Raw genomic sequence first — 16,747 nt, 5'->3', positions numbered from 1 at the left:
ACACTACACTACAGCAGTCCTCAATCTTTTTGCGTTGCAGACCAGTTTTACAAATTCACCTAGATTTTGATGGACTGAAAACAAAATAATTAAAAGACCACCATTAGCCTACACTAAATATAGCTTTTACAAATAGTCCTGCAGACTCAGGTGGCCGATATCATCTTGTGTTCCTTTTAGCATTGCATATATTAGTTCAATTGTTCCCATTTTACTTTAATTTCATATGATGGACTTGCCTATATTGCGCGTGACCGTGGGACCAGTCTCATTTTTTGGTAAAATATTTCCACACTTTTAGAATAATACTTTCATATTCCATACTGGTTGTCACGGTTGGTGGTGTGTGGATGTGGTGGATGGACCCAAATGTGGGGACACATTACAGGGAGACAGACAGGAAGGGCAATGTGGGGAACTTTATTTACATAAAAAAAGTAAAGGACGGGACGGGAGCGGACTGGTTGCCAAGAACTGACTGAACGAGAGAGGATTGGTTGCCATGGCTGGACGGAATGAGAGAGGGTAGGTCGCCTTGACTGGAGGGCGACTAGGCGAACATGGGTAATGTGGCAGAACGTGGGCAACTTACAGTGACTTGAAGGTGACGTGGGTGACTGGACGGTGACAAGGGGGAAATGGACTAAGATGAGGAAGCCTTGGTGATGGGTGACCGAACGTGACGAAGACGAGGAAGACTTGATGGTGACGTGGACAACTAGACGTGTCGAAGACGAAGAGGGAACTTGACTGAGAGAGACACAGATGACTTGACCAAAGATCAAAAACGCAGATCTTCCAAGACTAGACTAGACTAGACTTGACTTGACTTGACTTCAATGACAGCGACAATGGTCCAACATGGAGTGAACGAACAACACTGACTAAATACACCAACACTAACGAGACACACCTGGGAAACACAATAGGCTGAGGGCACTGATTGGTTACACATACTGTGAAGGGAAGACACGCAGGTGGATGAGGTTAACCATAACAAGACAAGGGCAGAACTCAGGACAAAACACTACAATAACACCTAAAACTAAACAAAACCCAACTACACGGAACCAAAACACGACACTGTGATGTGTTACAACCACAGTGTCGTTTATGCTGATGTGTGTTAACTTGTGAGATGAATAAACTTGTCATGATCAGTCACACACTTGTTGCCCACACATTTACAGACAAAACATTTTGGCGAAGAAGATTTAGCTTCACCTTGTTCTTCACGAGTCACGACAGTCTTGTGGTCCTGCTGGCATGAACACTTTAAGACTAGTAGTGATCGGAATAGCTGAAGCTAGCAAGGCTAGCAATTGTATTCAACAACCAGTGGTGCGGACGTATGAAGACTTGCCTTTTTGTTGGCCAGACATTTTGCTGCTCCCTTCGTCGTTATATTCACAGGTGTAATTTACAAAATTTTGCTGGTTCGTCATTCGTGCACTCACAAATGGCCATCCTTCCATCATCGTCGGTCTGTCCTTTTTTATAAGCCAAACCGTCTGTCACTTTATTATAGACATGCATGGGTATTCCATCAGTGCTGTCTGTTAGTTGGTCAAAAACCCACTGCCCATCAGTGACGGACTGACGGACAGTCTGCCAGTCGTGACGCCTCTGGTTATAGTCCTATGTCGGCAGCAGACAGGCGAGTGGAAAGTCTTCTGTAAATTGGCCAATTGTAAGGCGAGATGCCAAAAATGTGTTTAGCAGCCGACCGAACGATTAGTCAGGCCGTCGACTAGTCGAATCCCTTTCGGGTGCGCGCAAGTAGCTGTGTGCTTGTGTGAGAATATGTGCTGAGCAACAGAAGCTCTGCGTCAAACAGAAGCTGGAAGTACAGTCTGTTTATACAGGAGATCCCAGTGGTAGTTTTAGTTATCATGAATAACGGAAAAGTCTTGTGAACGGTATATACGGGATGTGACAAGCAGTGGGCACATGCACACACAAGCAGTCACACACACAGACACACGCGCATGCACAGGAGGTCTGTGATACTGTGATTTCCAAGCACCGCCCCCCCACCTCCGTTCTTACTGAATAGTGAAGGATCATAGTGTGCATGAAATATACATCACAGATACCCAACATACACTCTCAGTATCCAATATTCAAGCCAAAACGAAGCCAGTCATAGAAGCCTCCAAAGACTGCCGAGGATCTGCAAAATTCCCACAGGAAGAACGTCTGAATGTCGTTTCTTATTCTTTCTGAAGTGCTGCTGTTGCACTGGCTTGTGGATTGGGTTTTTGAAGCATACTGATCTGATTACAACACTGGGGCAGCTTACGTAACATGTAGGATTGGCTGCTTATGGGGCATGTCTGTCTCGTTTTCTCACTCTCTCTCTCTTGGTTTGCAGGTCACGCGGAAAAAAAAAACTGTCACCGAATGGAGTTTTAATTCCCTCACTGTTAGCAACATAACTACTTGGACCGTCTCACGATTTTCATCACTTTGTATTTGTGCATCAGATGTCATTTTCAGTTGTAATTACAAATATGACATTAACCTTTGGTGGATTTATAGTTAATTTTCTGCTTAGTGCAGAGGCTCAAAAATAACAGATGGAGAGCTGTCTACCATTTGAGTATGAAAATAGTGGGACAACCAAAACCTAGCCTGTTTGGATAATTGTCTCTGAAATATATGTATGTTACTTTTAGTGTCTGGTCCCTTCTTGTATCACCATTAGATATAGCTGCCCTGTAACTTTAATTGTCATCAGGGCCAATTTCTTTTATCCAATCCGATTGCGTCTTTGCCTTGGATCTACCCAGCTGGTGTTTTTCCCTTTCCAGTTGTTCATTCTTGCCTCGTCTGTTTCCTTCATGTCTTTTTGACTGTAGTGTCACTCGTTATGCTTTTGTTGTTGCAGGCCTGCTTTTTCAACCATGTAAGCCTTGCTTTTGAGTTTTTTTCTTTTTCTTTTGGGAAAAGCAGTTTACAAGAATTTTCGTTCTTCACAGCCTTGTCTGGCTCAGGCGCCTGCAACACCAAAATAAAGCATGGCTTTATGATTTTTTTTTTGTCCATTTGTATAACACTTTCTTTGAGAGCAAAAAATTACAATTCACAGTCATTTAAAAGGTCTCCAGATCGCATAATACATTCAACGTCATTATTTCTTCCATCATTGCCCATAAATACAAATATGAACATGAAGTGACTTAGTAGTTATTGGCAAAGAGCAACAGAACCATAATCTTCCAAAGAGATGAATAGATTATCCCAAAATAGGTGAAGAAACATTTGTACAGTATTGGTTGTGATTAGGTTTAAAAGGCGTGGCTCATAATTAAAGGGGGATTTAAAAGATGGATGGCTTAATGGGAGTGATCATGCAGTTGCACTATCCAAAGCTTTTTGCCTTTTCACTCTTTCTCAGCCCCTTGCAGAAAGTGGGTATTTACAATCTGTCATTAGCATTAAAAAGCCCTCTTACTCTTCTTGCATGTGAAGAGGTCGAGCGCACACTGCACATCAAGAAATTGATGGCTTAAAGGTTGTGTGAGAATAAGAATTACAAAATGGCATTACTTTGAACCAACTAAAAGAACAGGGCTTCATGATGTTCTACTCAGCGTTCCCTAATTATCAAAAGTACACGCGTGTGTGAGCCTCTGATTTGAAGCAATTTGTCCCTTTTTTATGGAATGACTAAGTCTGTCATTTGCTGACTAAGAGCTTAATTTGTTTTTCTGTGCCCTGCCAAGATGGCTTTAAGCAAGGCACCTCAGTGTAGCGAGCCCCTCACTTGAACATCTTTTAGTAACATACAGTTGTAAGTCCATAAGCAGTGATTGGCTGTTTTAGTACTTTGATAACAGATACTGTAAATGCAGATCTTGGAGTTGTCATAGGGTAGTTGGATTCAAGTTAGATTTGGGAAAGTTCCCAACAAAAACATTGGATTCGCTACTACAAATCCCTTCCAGACTGTTCTGTGTAAACGATTAGAACTGCTGGAGTTGCGCTTTAGCTTTAGTTTAGTTCTGTAGTCTCTCGAATCTTTTGTCTTCTACTTTTATGTATTAACTCTGCCTGTGTCATACTGCTGCCACTTTCAGGCTTCGGCGTGACACCAGAGGGGTTGCTCAGTAGACGGAATTTAACAGTATTTTGGAGTTAGTTGTGGAGATGCAGTGAATAACAAGACGAGTAGCTGAAAGTGTCTCTTTAGGCTGCACAACAAAACAGCAGCCAGTCACTCCCTTTGAACACAGAAACATGTCTAACTCTCGCCCCTCCCTTAAAGGTACCGGTCCCTGGTGACTGTCTCTCCCTTGCGGGTCACCTCGTTCTTTACAATCGTTTTATCTTTGAAATGTTGTATTTTTCACTGAGCACAACTATATAAAAAACAAAACAAAAAACAGCTCATACCAATATACGCGTCCTCGTCAGTTGTTTCCTGTCGCACGAAGACGGAACTAGTACAGATTTTCGCTGCCCCAGACACCCGCTGTTACTCCGCGGAAGGCTGCTCAAAAAAAGAAAAGAAAAAGAAAACAATGTCAAGTGCCACGAAAAAAAAAAAAAATCTAAACTTGATAGTGACCGAATCCGGGCAAGACCGAGAGTGAACATTTGGTTTGACATTTCAGCGGTGGAGAGTTGAGATCGGACTTGGATTAGAAAAGTGATTCACAGCTGGCTTTCCTTCTACTCGAAAAGGTAAGAAGCGAGTATCTTGACATTTAGAAGAAAATGTGTTGTTTTCAAATAGCAGTAACCTCAAGATCGATCACTTCTCGGTCGTAACTATTGTGGTGAAAGTGAGGTGGAGGGCAACATTTAGCGTGAAAGGGGCGGCAAAGTTGAATGTAATAGAACAGAATGACTTTATGAAGAACAGACGTTCCATTCCGCGGCGTTTCAATCAGGCTAAATGTTGCCTTATTTTCCTCCGTGAAAACAGCCTATTGTAGCTACATTATGCTAACGGAATCTGAACGCTACTACTGAATGACGATAACATTCACGGCCATATCACACTAAGTAGTGAATGGGTCTATATGTTTTTCACAATCGTCAATTTCCATAACTGACAGCCCACCTTTCGGCTCATGCACAATGACGCTAGCCTGGGGGCGACATACACTAATAATGACTAGAATCAGGTTGACGTCCGTCGAGCGGGGTGACTACAATATGTAACTGCATATTAACATCGGAATGAGGTCCAATTAATTGACGTAATTTGCACATCGTTTTGGAGCACAGCACAGGACTGGACTTCGACCGACTAAAGCAATATGATCTGCACGTCCCGTGGACATCAATTGTTTAGTGAGGATCGAGAGTCTCATTCCGTGAAGTGGCCAGCTTTGTATAACATTATAAAACTTCTTACCTCTGAAAACATAGTTTAATTGGATATGAAGAGCCCAGTATTCAGTATTGAGGTTGTGCACGTATGAGTGCGCGCAGCGTGTACGAGCGTGCAGTTTGTTTTCGGCCACAGGTGGCAGTAGAGATTTGAAATTTTAAATCTTACATATAGCTGCTTTAAAGACATTGGGGGTGGGACTTAATAAGTTTTTCTTCTTCCCACTCCTTTTCAGGCTAGGTTTAGAAAACTTTGTCTAGAAAAATGTATATATTGTTAATGTTGATTATTGCCTGAAATATATGAACAAATGAAATGAACTGAATGAATGAATGAATGAATGAATGAATGAATGAATGAATGAATGAATATCTGGCAAAAGGGTCCTCATGTGCCAAAAAAAATTAAAATTGTGATATTGATATATTCAAATTCTGCACTTAATTCCTTTTAAAATGATATATAATACATGGATGTAGCTGAAAATTTGACAAAGTTACAGCAGTTTTAATGTTGGAAGGTTGAAATTCCTAGTTTTGAGGAAAAAGGGCTTTAAAGTTTTGGCACTTGCAACGTTCAAATGTCCAGTATCAAATCCCAGTAGCTGTTTTCCTCGTGGAGAGCATGATGAGTGGGATGTGTGAGGTTAAGGGGCACATGAATTCTGCCTAGCAACACATGACACAGTTATTTTGATCGACACCTTTGCCTTATATTTATTCATTTATTTATGTATTTATTTATTTATTTATTGTTAAGAGATTGCCGTAAAAACAATTCACTTTAGGGATGAGGTTCTACCGTATTTTAATAAAAGAAAATTCAAATAATTGTTCCGATAGAAAATGATGGAAATAATCTCTTCAACGCAATCGTCAACGCAATCATGCAGGTAAAAATAAATAAATAACTACTGTTAGTAAGACATCAAAATAAAAAGTCACACATATGCTTCTGTAAGTGTAAAAATTAAACACTGCAAATGAAAAAAATAAATAAACACAATGAAACAATGCTAACTTTGTTACCATGTGATGAGATAGAGTAAATGGTGATGATGGAGTCTTACACCTTTGTATGTACCTCAGCGTACTTAACGTTGCTACTCTTATAAATTTTTTCTTGTCTAGTGGAGGTTGCCGCCTCTTTTCTGACAATTGTGGCAAATCACCTAAAGAAAATCATCATTAACTCATTCACTCCCAGCCATTTTCACTGTCGTATTTTCCTGGTTTTTGACTGATTTTGCAAGGCCTGTAGAATATTATGTTCTATTGCTATAAAAATATGGAACCTACCAAAAGAGAGATTAGAGTCTCTTATTTTATCAGGAATAAAAAGTATATTCCTATCTGTTTCCGCTGTGCAGCAATTAGCAATAGAACATAGCTAAGTTTCATCATTATTCACAAATCTGCTAGGAAATGTGGGGAAATCAGCTTGTTTTTGCCTGGTTGATCTCTTATACTCTGCTGCCACTCAACCATTTTCTGCAGTAGAGAGACTGCATCAAAGCCTTCTCTATGCTCTGGCATAAAAAAAACAACAAAAACAAAAAACGTATAAATACATCTTTGGGACACTTGAAACATTTAAAATCTGACGTATTTATACGTTTTTGGGAGCTAATGAGTTAAAAAGGTCCGAAGGAGAAGCAAAACCCATGGCCAAAATTGAAATTTAGAGGTAGCTTCCAGGAGGGAAAGCAGTGCTAAAATGGTGTGGTTTTAACATTTTTTGTGCTGTTATGCAGAGGCAATTAGCACCTAGGCTGATAAACTGCATTCAGAAGGATGACTACCCTTAAATGCAGCAGGAGACATTTTCCCTCTCGCTTGACTGATGTCCACACTTAAGCCAGTCCTCCATTTAGTGCTGAAAAATGTTTAAAAGGTTCTTGCCTAGCTTCAATACGTTTCTGTGATCCTGTGAGGCTGCATCTCACAGTGACTGGTGGTGCATGCGAGGACACGCGAGGCATGCCAGCGAAGGCCGTGAGAATATGCTGCGATGGATGCGCATCACACGGGCTTTTGGCTTGAAACCATATCTGACATTGGAGAACGAGGATCATCATGTGCGTGCATGATTTCACTTTGGAACAGTTCTATGCTCAACAAAGAATAATAAACAGGTGGAATGACCCACTGTCTTCATATGAAACACACTCTTTTCTATATTGTCAACAAAGAGGTCTTGAAACTCTCTGTAAAGTGAAAAGAAACATGACCTCTAATATTTAAAACAGCACATTGTCTCCTCCTGCCTGACTTTGTCTCTCTCCTCTCTGTGGTGGGCACACACTCACGTCAGACAATGTGGCACTCTGAAGCGGCCAAGCCAGCCCCGAGCTGCAAGCCACATGTCATGTCGAGTTACCTTTTTTGGTCCCTCTCCACTCAACAGTAAGCAGAGGACAGGAAATAAGACCAAACAAATCACATACAGAGATATCTCCGAACGAAACTTGAAAATGTGCCACTAGACAAAATTGTCAGCTAGCAAATAATATAGGAGCCCTGAGATAAATATTGTTCCCAGCAGTAGCAATAAACCCACCACCCCATGATCGCCATAACAATGTTCAGAAACTTTATCTCCGGAATACAGAAGGCAAATGAGGGGGAGTTGGTTCTGCATTACATTCTTCTCAACACAAGTGGGTGGAATAAAAACAGAGACAAAGTAATTACAACAATTATTCCTTTTACTTTATCACGGCCTGACACATATAGCACACTCACACACTGCATCACGACGAGATCTAATAGCAGTGGTAAGTGTGATGCTGTCAGCACAAATGATAGCTGTGCTTGTGTAATAAGCGCAATGAAGCAGTGAAGAAGTTATAATGTATGCCTGTGAGCGAAGACACTAACTCATGTTTTCATCCCTGCCGGTGCCAATCTCTGTCTGCTGAAAGAACCTGACAATGTCCGCTTTATAAAAATCAGCTCCCTGCCCTAAAACAATGTTTACAGTCGGTTAACATGAAATCAACACTTGGCTAAGAAACCTGCTCAAACATGCGGACCCTGTAATTTATACATTGGACAGTATGTGGAAACTATTGAGTTTGATGTACATAAGAACATATTTCCATTAAAGTGATTGCATAAATTAGATTAGCTCTTAACATCAACATGACTTCAGTTTAAATTATTATCATCATTATCATTATTAATATTATTAATATTATTATTATTATTGTTATTACTGAGGAGTGTTAGGCAATTAAAATGTTTAATCGTAATTATGACTTATATTTAACTTATATTTATATAATATTTAACTCACGATTAATCGCAAATTTTATATCTGTTATAAATGTACAATAAAATATACACTAAAATATGTTTTCCAAGCTTTCATACTCTTGTTAATGTAAAATTGAAAAAAAGTTAAACTAATATAAACAATATATTAGTTATTGTTGGTACAGTCATTTCATAATGATTGATAACATTGAGTTAAAATTAAAAATATGTACTTATTGTAAAAACGAGTGATATTGATTTGTGTTGAGGTAAAAAAAAATTCTGCCACTAGATGGCATAATTGCATTTGTAAGACGTTGGTGACAGTGCGTCAGTGTATCAGTGCATTTTTCTTTTCATATTAAGAGCAATCTAATCGTTAAGATGAAATAATGAAACTCTGCTCATTTTTAAAATTGTAAAATACAACTTGACCTCAGTCTCCACAAATATATGCATTATTAAATTTATTACTGCTAAATTTTCACGTGGACATGTCATCTGTGTTGTGACTGGAATTCCCCCAGGCTTTTAAGAAAAATATTGGCATTAAAGGAACTTTAAATTAACTCAAAACTGACTAATTTTATTATTATTATTATTATTATTATTAGTATTATTATAATTATTATTATTATTAATACTAATAATAATACTAATAATAATAATAATAATAATAATACCAGTAGAAGTAGTAGTAGTGGTGGTGTTTGTCATGTGCATGTTCTATGTTGAGGAAAGAAGGCATATGTTAAATGCATAACTTCTTGTTAGAATGTGTTGAATATAAACTGATTACAAACTACACAATCAGAAAACAATATGGACATTTCCTACCTGCTTCCCCACTGTTGCAGCGGCCGTTGTGAAGACACAATTGGGGTCCGCCCTCTCACTTAGCTGCAGTTCTGCGTATCCGTCATGAAGGAGCAAGAACGGGATTTTCCAAAAGGTTGGTCAGAAGTCGAGAGAGTTTGCTTCCTTGTCAAAGACTCACTTCCGATGAATGCTGGTTCTACAACATGTTGGAACTAAAAAAGAAAAACAAAATAGGGGTTTACATGTTAAAAAATCAAATAAAATATCTACTGTATTTTGGAAGGGAAAATGGCTACTTTTCCAAAGAAATCAACAGTAATGGTTATATTTGTTTTTAGCGAACATGAAAAGTAAAATAAATAAATAAATAAATAAGTAATCCATGCTTTTGTCATTTTTAGGGTCACATGATATTGATAAAAGACTGGGTGATAATCCTGCAATGCAAATGCTGCTGTGAGCCAAAGCAAACATTTTTTTTCCTGTTATAATTCCCCCCCATATTTGAACAGCACAAAATAGCATTCCCATCCAATAAATGACTTAAAGCACTATTATTATTATTATTATTTTTTTAAGAGTCAGAAGCGAAAGCTGAATTTGTCAATTTGTTAGCATTTAGCTGTTGTGCTCCACTTAAATCACAGAGGGAAAAAAAAAAGAACATGGGGGCAATAATTACTGACTAGGGGCACATCATAAGGCTAAGAGGTATGTGACGCCCTCACTTAAGTGGTGTTATATACACTGTATGATGGGATACTACATACCGGATATTCCAGAGGACACCTGTCACCACATACCTCAAGCATGCGGCCCATCTATGAATAATTTGTGCAAATTGCTGTCAGAAAAGCTGACATACAGCCGCATTCCCCTCTGCCTCTCCTCATATGTCGCCTTCCTCTCCCACCCTCCAGCATATTTACCCCCCTCACCCAGCTTGCACACAAACTCACTCGCACACACACAAAAATCAGTTAGAGAAACCCAACGAGAGCAGACTGTGACATCCTATTACCAGCAATAATACTGGACTGATCCTTCTTCTCCTTTTGCAAGTTGAATGTGTGGAGAGCTGCGTTGTGCATGACAGTAAGTGTGGATGTGCAAGCATATACAGTACAGTATGAGGTACTGTAGATATTAGACAAGCTGCTGTGAGGCACTGTTAATGACAGATATTACAGAATTACTTCTCACATAATACTGAAACACCCTCACGGTCATAACTGAAAAACTCTCACACAACAGAAATACATTAAAAAAACAATCAAACTGAAATCCATTCTTGTAATTTACTGAAATATATGTTTCAGTAGTGTGAAGAGTAGCCTATATATGAGCAAAAAAAAATGCCAGGGGTGTATATGAGAGCATTTCACTAGTGAGGATGAGTGTTTCAGTTGTGTGTATGAGAGCAATTCAGTATTTTGAATGAGAGTGTTTAAGAAGTGTATATGTGAGCATTTCAAGAGAAAGTATGAAAGTGTTTCAGTTGTGTGTATGAGAGAATTTCAGTAGTGAATGTGAGTAATCCTTTATTGTCTCTAACGGCCTCTCATACATACGTACAGTAAGCTGCCATCACACTCAAGCACTAAAACACACAAGCTTTAAAGCTGACTATTGAGACACACTAAAAGTGTCTCCCCAGTGTGCACTCGCTGCCTGAGAGATGTCGAGTTCAAAAATACGGTCCCCCCCTTCTATTTTTCATTCCTCGATTCACTTTTTGGGCTCAACTATGCAGAAGAATTTATGTTCGGAATTTGATAGTAAGATGGTTCGCTCATTGCATTCACTTTATAATACGACTTGGGCTTCCCCTGGTGAATTGTGACTTAACAATTACTCTTAAATTGAGCATGCGATTTGCATCAGTTGACTAGCAAAGTGTAATGGGCTCCGGTGGGACTGACGTCAACATCACCTCATTTTGTTTAACGGAAAGGAGGATTAAGTGCAATATGGTTGACACGGATGCTTACACAAACCGACTGTTGTGCTTTCCTTCTGAGGTAATATGCTGTTTAAAGTGACACATTCAAGTCAGGTTTTCACAGTAAATATGACAATTGCGCAATTGAATGAATCGAAATAATGCATCACACATTGGCTGGCATGAAGCGGTACAATGACGTGAGTGTTTTGAAAAGACATAAATGGCTGCTTTCAGGACAAAATGCAGGGACTCTCAGCAAATTATTTAAGTACACATGCATATATTCATATTTATTCATTTTCTGCCTTTCACGTGTGTTGGACAAACCATGAAATTAGAAGCAACGTGGTGCACTTCAAGGAGGCAATGGTTTGCAATAATGTATTGTGGTGAGGAACCGACCATGTCGTGTGGATTCTTGCCAGAGTTCTACAAATTCCGACTGTCCGTCAGGCAGTGAAGATGTCCAAGAATGATTTGTGATTGGATGAGTGAGTTGAGGGCAACTGGAAGAAGAGGAAGAGCCTAATGTCTACTAAATGAAGGCTTGAGTGATAAACTAGCTTGATGTTTTTTGTGGCGGGCATAATTACAGCTATTAACAGTTCAGTTTCACAATAAAGAGGTTGTTAATTGACTACTGCTCGTCCTCGTTTCAGCTTCTAAACAGATTATACGTATTATCCGTCTTCTCTGTTACAGGAGGAGGTTTGGTGAATTTCATTAAGGGTGTTCGCCAGCCAGAGATCGTGGGTATGTTTGATTATATTTGAGGATACATTTGCATATTCTTCAAGCGACCGTGTTATCAGTCTAATTTTTTCTTAAAATATTTCCAAACACTCAAGGCACCACTGCCAAGTTGCTGTGCTGACCGACCACTTGATTTCAGTGAGGCGTCTGTGTTATTAATGCCAAAACACGTAATTGATTATTAATTGACTTCAAGCGCTAATCGTCATTGCAGAGTGGTTGATTGATGGGTTGACTTTCACAAACGTGTAACGTGTATCTGCATGCTTAATGCATTTCTTTATCCTCTTAAATTACACTATTTATTTACATCGGTCCTACAAACAATGTAATTTTTTCTTCTATTTTCCACATAGAAGGTGTTTATGGTGTTAAAGTAGGAAGTTAGCTCAAGCTGTGACAAGGCGGGGTCAAGTAGGACTCAGACGCAGGCGTAAGGTAGGCCACCAAGGCAGCAGGTTTATTTCCGGCCAACAGAGCTCTCCTCTCAAACTGAGAGGAGAACAGGGAGGGGAAAAAATGGAGAACAAAAAGCGCTCCACTAGGGAGGAAAAAACAGGCAAAAGGTACTGGGGACAACAGAAAGCGCTCCGCTAGGGAGGAAAAAGGGCACAAGGCAAAAGGGGTAACTAAAGGCGCTCCAAAAGGGAGGAAAAGGCACAAAAACAAGGCAACAACGCTAGGCAACATGAACGAGGACATAAGGACTGTGGGACGCTTCCATGCACTGACGGTGACACTTCGGCAACGGAGGGGAGAATGCAGGTGGCTTTTATTGTTTGGCGGCAGGTGGTGATAATCATGGGCGGGGACCGGTAATTAGGGAGCGGCAGGAAGGGCAAGTGACCTGGGGTGAGAGGAGAGTTAGATTTTCAGGATAAGACAGGAAACATGGATACCAAAATAAAAGCATGGGCCATCACACCGGTGGCGGCGTGACAGTACCCCCCCCTCAACGGCCGTCTCTCGACGGCCCAGGAATGTCAGGGTGCTCTGCGTAAAAGTCGTCAATGAGGGAGGGATCTACGATGAACCGGGAGGGGACCCATTGCCTTTCCTCCGGGCCGTATCCCTCCCAGTCCACCAGGTATTGTCTTCCGCGGCCCCGATTACGAACCTCCAAAAGTTTTCTAACCTTGTAAACGGGGCCGCCTTCAATCATCTCCGGGGGGGGTGGGTCGGGTTCGGAGGGCACCAGTGTGCTTTCATGAACAGGCTTGACTTGGCTGACGTGGAATGTAGGATGAACTCTGAGGGATCGTGGCAGACGGAGTCGAACGGCGGCAGGTCCTATGGACTTGGTTACGGGAAAAGGCCCCACAAATCGCGGGGCCAACTTTGGACATGGTACCTTGAGCCTGAGGTGTTTGGCTGATAGCCAAACTCGCTGGCCTGGACGGTATTCTGGAGCCGGTCTCCTCTTCCGGTCGGCGGCCCTCTTTACCCGGTCTCCCTGGCGTTGAAGCGCCGTCCGGGCCGCCGACCAGACCTTGTGGCACCGACGGATCATGGCCTTGACCGAGGGGACCGTTGCCTCCTCTTCCAGTTCGGCGAAGAAAGGCGGATCGTAGCCGTGGACGCATTTAAACGGGGTGAGACCTGTAGCAGATGTGGGCAAAGAGTTGTGCGCGAGCTCGACCCATACTAGATACTTGCTCCAGGTTGTCGGGTTCTGGGAGACGAGGCATCGGAGACCGGTTTCGAGCTGCTGGTTCAGCCGTTCTGCCTGCCCATTGGCCTCAGGATGGTACCCAGAAGTCAGGTTGGCTTTGGCACCTAGGGCTTTGCAAAATTGAGTCCAAAATCGGGAGACGAACTGTGGTCCACGGTCGGAAACGATGTGTAAGGGGAAACCATAAAACCTGAATATGTGGTGGATCATGATGTCGGCTGTGGTCTTGGCGGATGGGAGCTTGGTTAATGGGATGAAACGAACCATCTTAGAGAATCTGTCGACGACTGTGAGGATTGTGGTTTTACCATGGGATGGTGGTAGTCCGGTCACAAAATCCACTGAAATTTCCGCCCATGGTCTGGATGGAATTGGTAGTGGCTGGAGTAGACCCATCCGGGACTGGTTTGACGTCTTGTTGCGGGCACAGGTAGGACAAGCAGCTACGTAGTCCTTGATTGTGGTCTCCATTGCCGGCCACCAGAATCTCCGGGCGACAGCATACACGGTCCTGCGAACTCCAGGGTGGCAAAATAATCGTGAAGTATGGGCCCAGTGTATTACCTGAGCCCTCAGTTGCTCAGGCACAAAGAGTCGGCGTGGTGGGCATGACGTGGGGGGAGTGACGTTCCGTAGTGCCTCTTTGACGTCGTCCTCAATTTGCCACCTCATGGCCCCGACTATGCAGTCCCGGGGCAGAATGGTCTCAGGCTCGGCTTCCAGTGGTTCGGACTCGTGAATTCTTGATAAAGCGTCAGCCTTGACGTTCTTACTTCCGGGTCTGTAGGTCAGAGAGAAAACGAAGCGGTTAAAAAACAAAGACCATCTGGCCTGTCGAGGGTTGAGTCTTTTGGCCTGGCGTAAGTATTCCAGATTTCGGTGGTCGGTCCAAATCACGAAGGGGAGTTCGGCGCCTTCCAGCCAGTGTCTCCATTCTTCGAGAGCCACCTTCACAGCTAGGAGCTCCCGATCACCGACCGAGTAGTTGCGTTCCGCTTTTGATAATTTTCGTGAGAGGAAAGCGCAGGGATGTGTCTTGCCGTCCTCTTGACAACGCTGGGACAGGACTGCCCCAATACCAATACTCGAGGCGTCCACCTCCACCACGAACTGGCGCTTGGGGTCAGGGACTCTGAGGATAGGGGCATTAGTGAAGCGAGCTTTCAAGTCCTTGAATGCCCCTTCAGCTTCCGTGTTCCACCTAAATCGAACTTGCGGGGAGGTCAAGGCGTGCAGGGGGGCAGCAATGGTGCTGAAGTTTCTGATAAATCGCCGGTAGAAGTTGGCGAATCCGAGGAATTGTTGTACCTTCTTTCGTGAGTCCGGCGTGGGCCAATCCCGCACGGCGCTGACCTTGTCCGCTTCCATCTCCACTTTTCCGGGTGACACGACGAATCCCAAGAAGGAGATGGAGTTGACGTGGAACAGGCTCTTTTCTGCCTTCACGTAAAGCTGGTGATCCAGCAGGCGTTGCAAGACTCGGTCCACGTGGCTTCGATGGCTTGCTTGGTCAGGAGAGTAGATTAGGATATCATCCAGGTAGACATACACAAAGTGGTCGATGAAATCTTTGAGTACTTCGTTAATCATGGCCTGGAAGACTGCGGGAGCGTTCGTGAGGCCGAAAGGCATGACCAGGTACTCGTAATGTCCCCGGGGAGTGTTAAAACCAGTCTTCCATTCATCTCCCTCGCGGATCCGGATGAGGTGATAGGCGTTGCGGAGATCGAGCTTCGTGAAGATTCTAGCTTGTTGCAGCTGGTCAAACACAGAGGACATCAATGGCAAGGGGTACCGGTTCTTAACAGTGATGTCATTCAGGGGACTGTAATCAATGCATGGGCGTAGGGATCCATCCTTTTTACTCACGAAGAAAAACCCTGCGCCTGCAGGTGAGGAAGACGGTCGGATGAGGCCGGCCTTCAAGGAGTCGTCAATATAATTGTTCATGGCTTGGCGTTCGGGTCCTGAGACCGAGTACAGTCTCCCCTTGGGGATGGTTGATCCGGGGATCAGGTCAATCGGGCAGTCATACGGTCGATGGGGAGGAAGAGTCATGGCCTTGGTTTTGCTGAAAACCTCCCGCAGGTGGTGGTAGCAGGAGGGAACGGTGTGCAGGTTCGGGTATTCCTCTTGAGCGGACGAGGCGAGGGACACCTGGTGAACCTGGGCTGTGGTGTTCCGGGGTGCGGGTTGTTCCAATCTGTGAGTCATGCAGTCCTTTCCCCACTCCAGAATGACTCCAGAGTTCCAGTCGATTCTGGGATTATGTAGACGCAGCCAAGGGTGACCCAGAACCAAAGTGGGGGAAGCAGAATGGAACACATGGAAGCGAAGGGTCTCGAGGTGCTGTCCGATGTGCACTTCCAGAGGTTCAGTGATGTGGGTGATTCTGAAAAGTTCCTTGCCGTTCAGCGCTCGAGCCTGGATGGTTGACAGAAGTGGCTCGGTGGAGACTCGTAGTTGCCTCACGAGCTCCCAGTCCATGAGGCTCTCGTCGGAACCGGAATCGATGAGGGCTGACAGATTTGTGGTGACATTGTGGTGGTTTATCTGCATTTGCGTGAGCCTGTGGTTCTTGGCGGGTCGGGGTGACGGAGGACTCACCGGTGACCCGCTCTTCGTGGTGCAGGATCCCACTAGGTGGCCAAGACCACCACAATAGAAGCATCGGCCCTCTCGGCGGCGGCGCTGTCGCTCCTCGGGCGTTAGCCGGGCCCTTCCCAGTTGCATGGGTTCCTCTCTGGCGAAGTCCACCTCTCCTGGTTCAGATCGGGAAGGAAGGATGGGTTGCGGCCTTCCGGGCCCCGGTGGTCGTGACCAGGGGGTGGGTTCCTCCCTCCTTCGGAGTCCGCCGATCTTAGCCAGTTCCCGGCGACGATGATCGGTGCGGATGGCGAGGGAAATCAAGGCGTCCAAGTCCGCGGGGAGATCTACGGGAACCAGAAGCTCTTGAA

The 16,747-nt window shown here is 43.4% G+C and overlaps 1 protein-coding gene across 1 annotated transcript in view; it reads right to left on the bottom strand.

Moving 5' to 3' along the window:
* The window catches only part of elfn2b (extracellular leucine-rich repeat and fibronectin type III domain containing 2b), a 101,849-nt gene that overhangs the window by 44,516 nt on the left and 40,586 nt on the right, over window positions 1-16,747 (bottom strand). Inside the window, exon 2 of the mRNA XM_077541056.1 lies at window positions 9,439-9,632. The gene's annotated coding sequence lies outside the window, so the exon portion shown is untranslated. The remainder of the gene's footprint in view (window positions 1-9,438; window positions 9,633-16,747) is intronic.

The sequence above is a fragment of the Festucalex cinctus genome, chromosome 1, assembly GCF_051991245.1.
Source record: "Festucalex cinctus isolate MCC-2025b chromosome 1, RoL_Fcin_1.0, whole genome shotgun sequence".
Taxonomy (NCBI): Eukaryota; Metazoa; Chordata; class Actinopteri; order Syngnathiformes; family Syngnathidae; genus Festucalex; species Festucalex cinctus.
The sequence above is the reverse complement of the archived record's forward strand: the minus strand, read 5'-3'. Positions and strand labels throughout refer to the sequence as shown.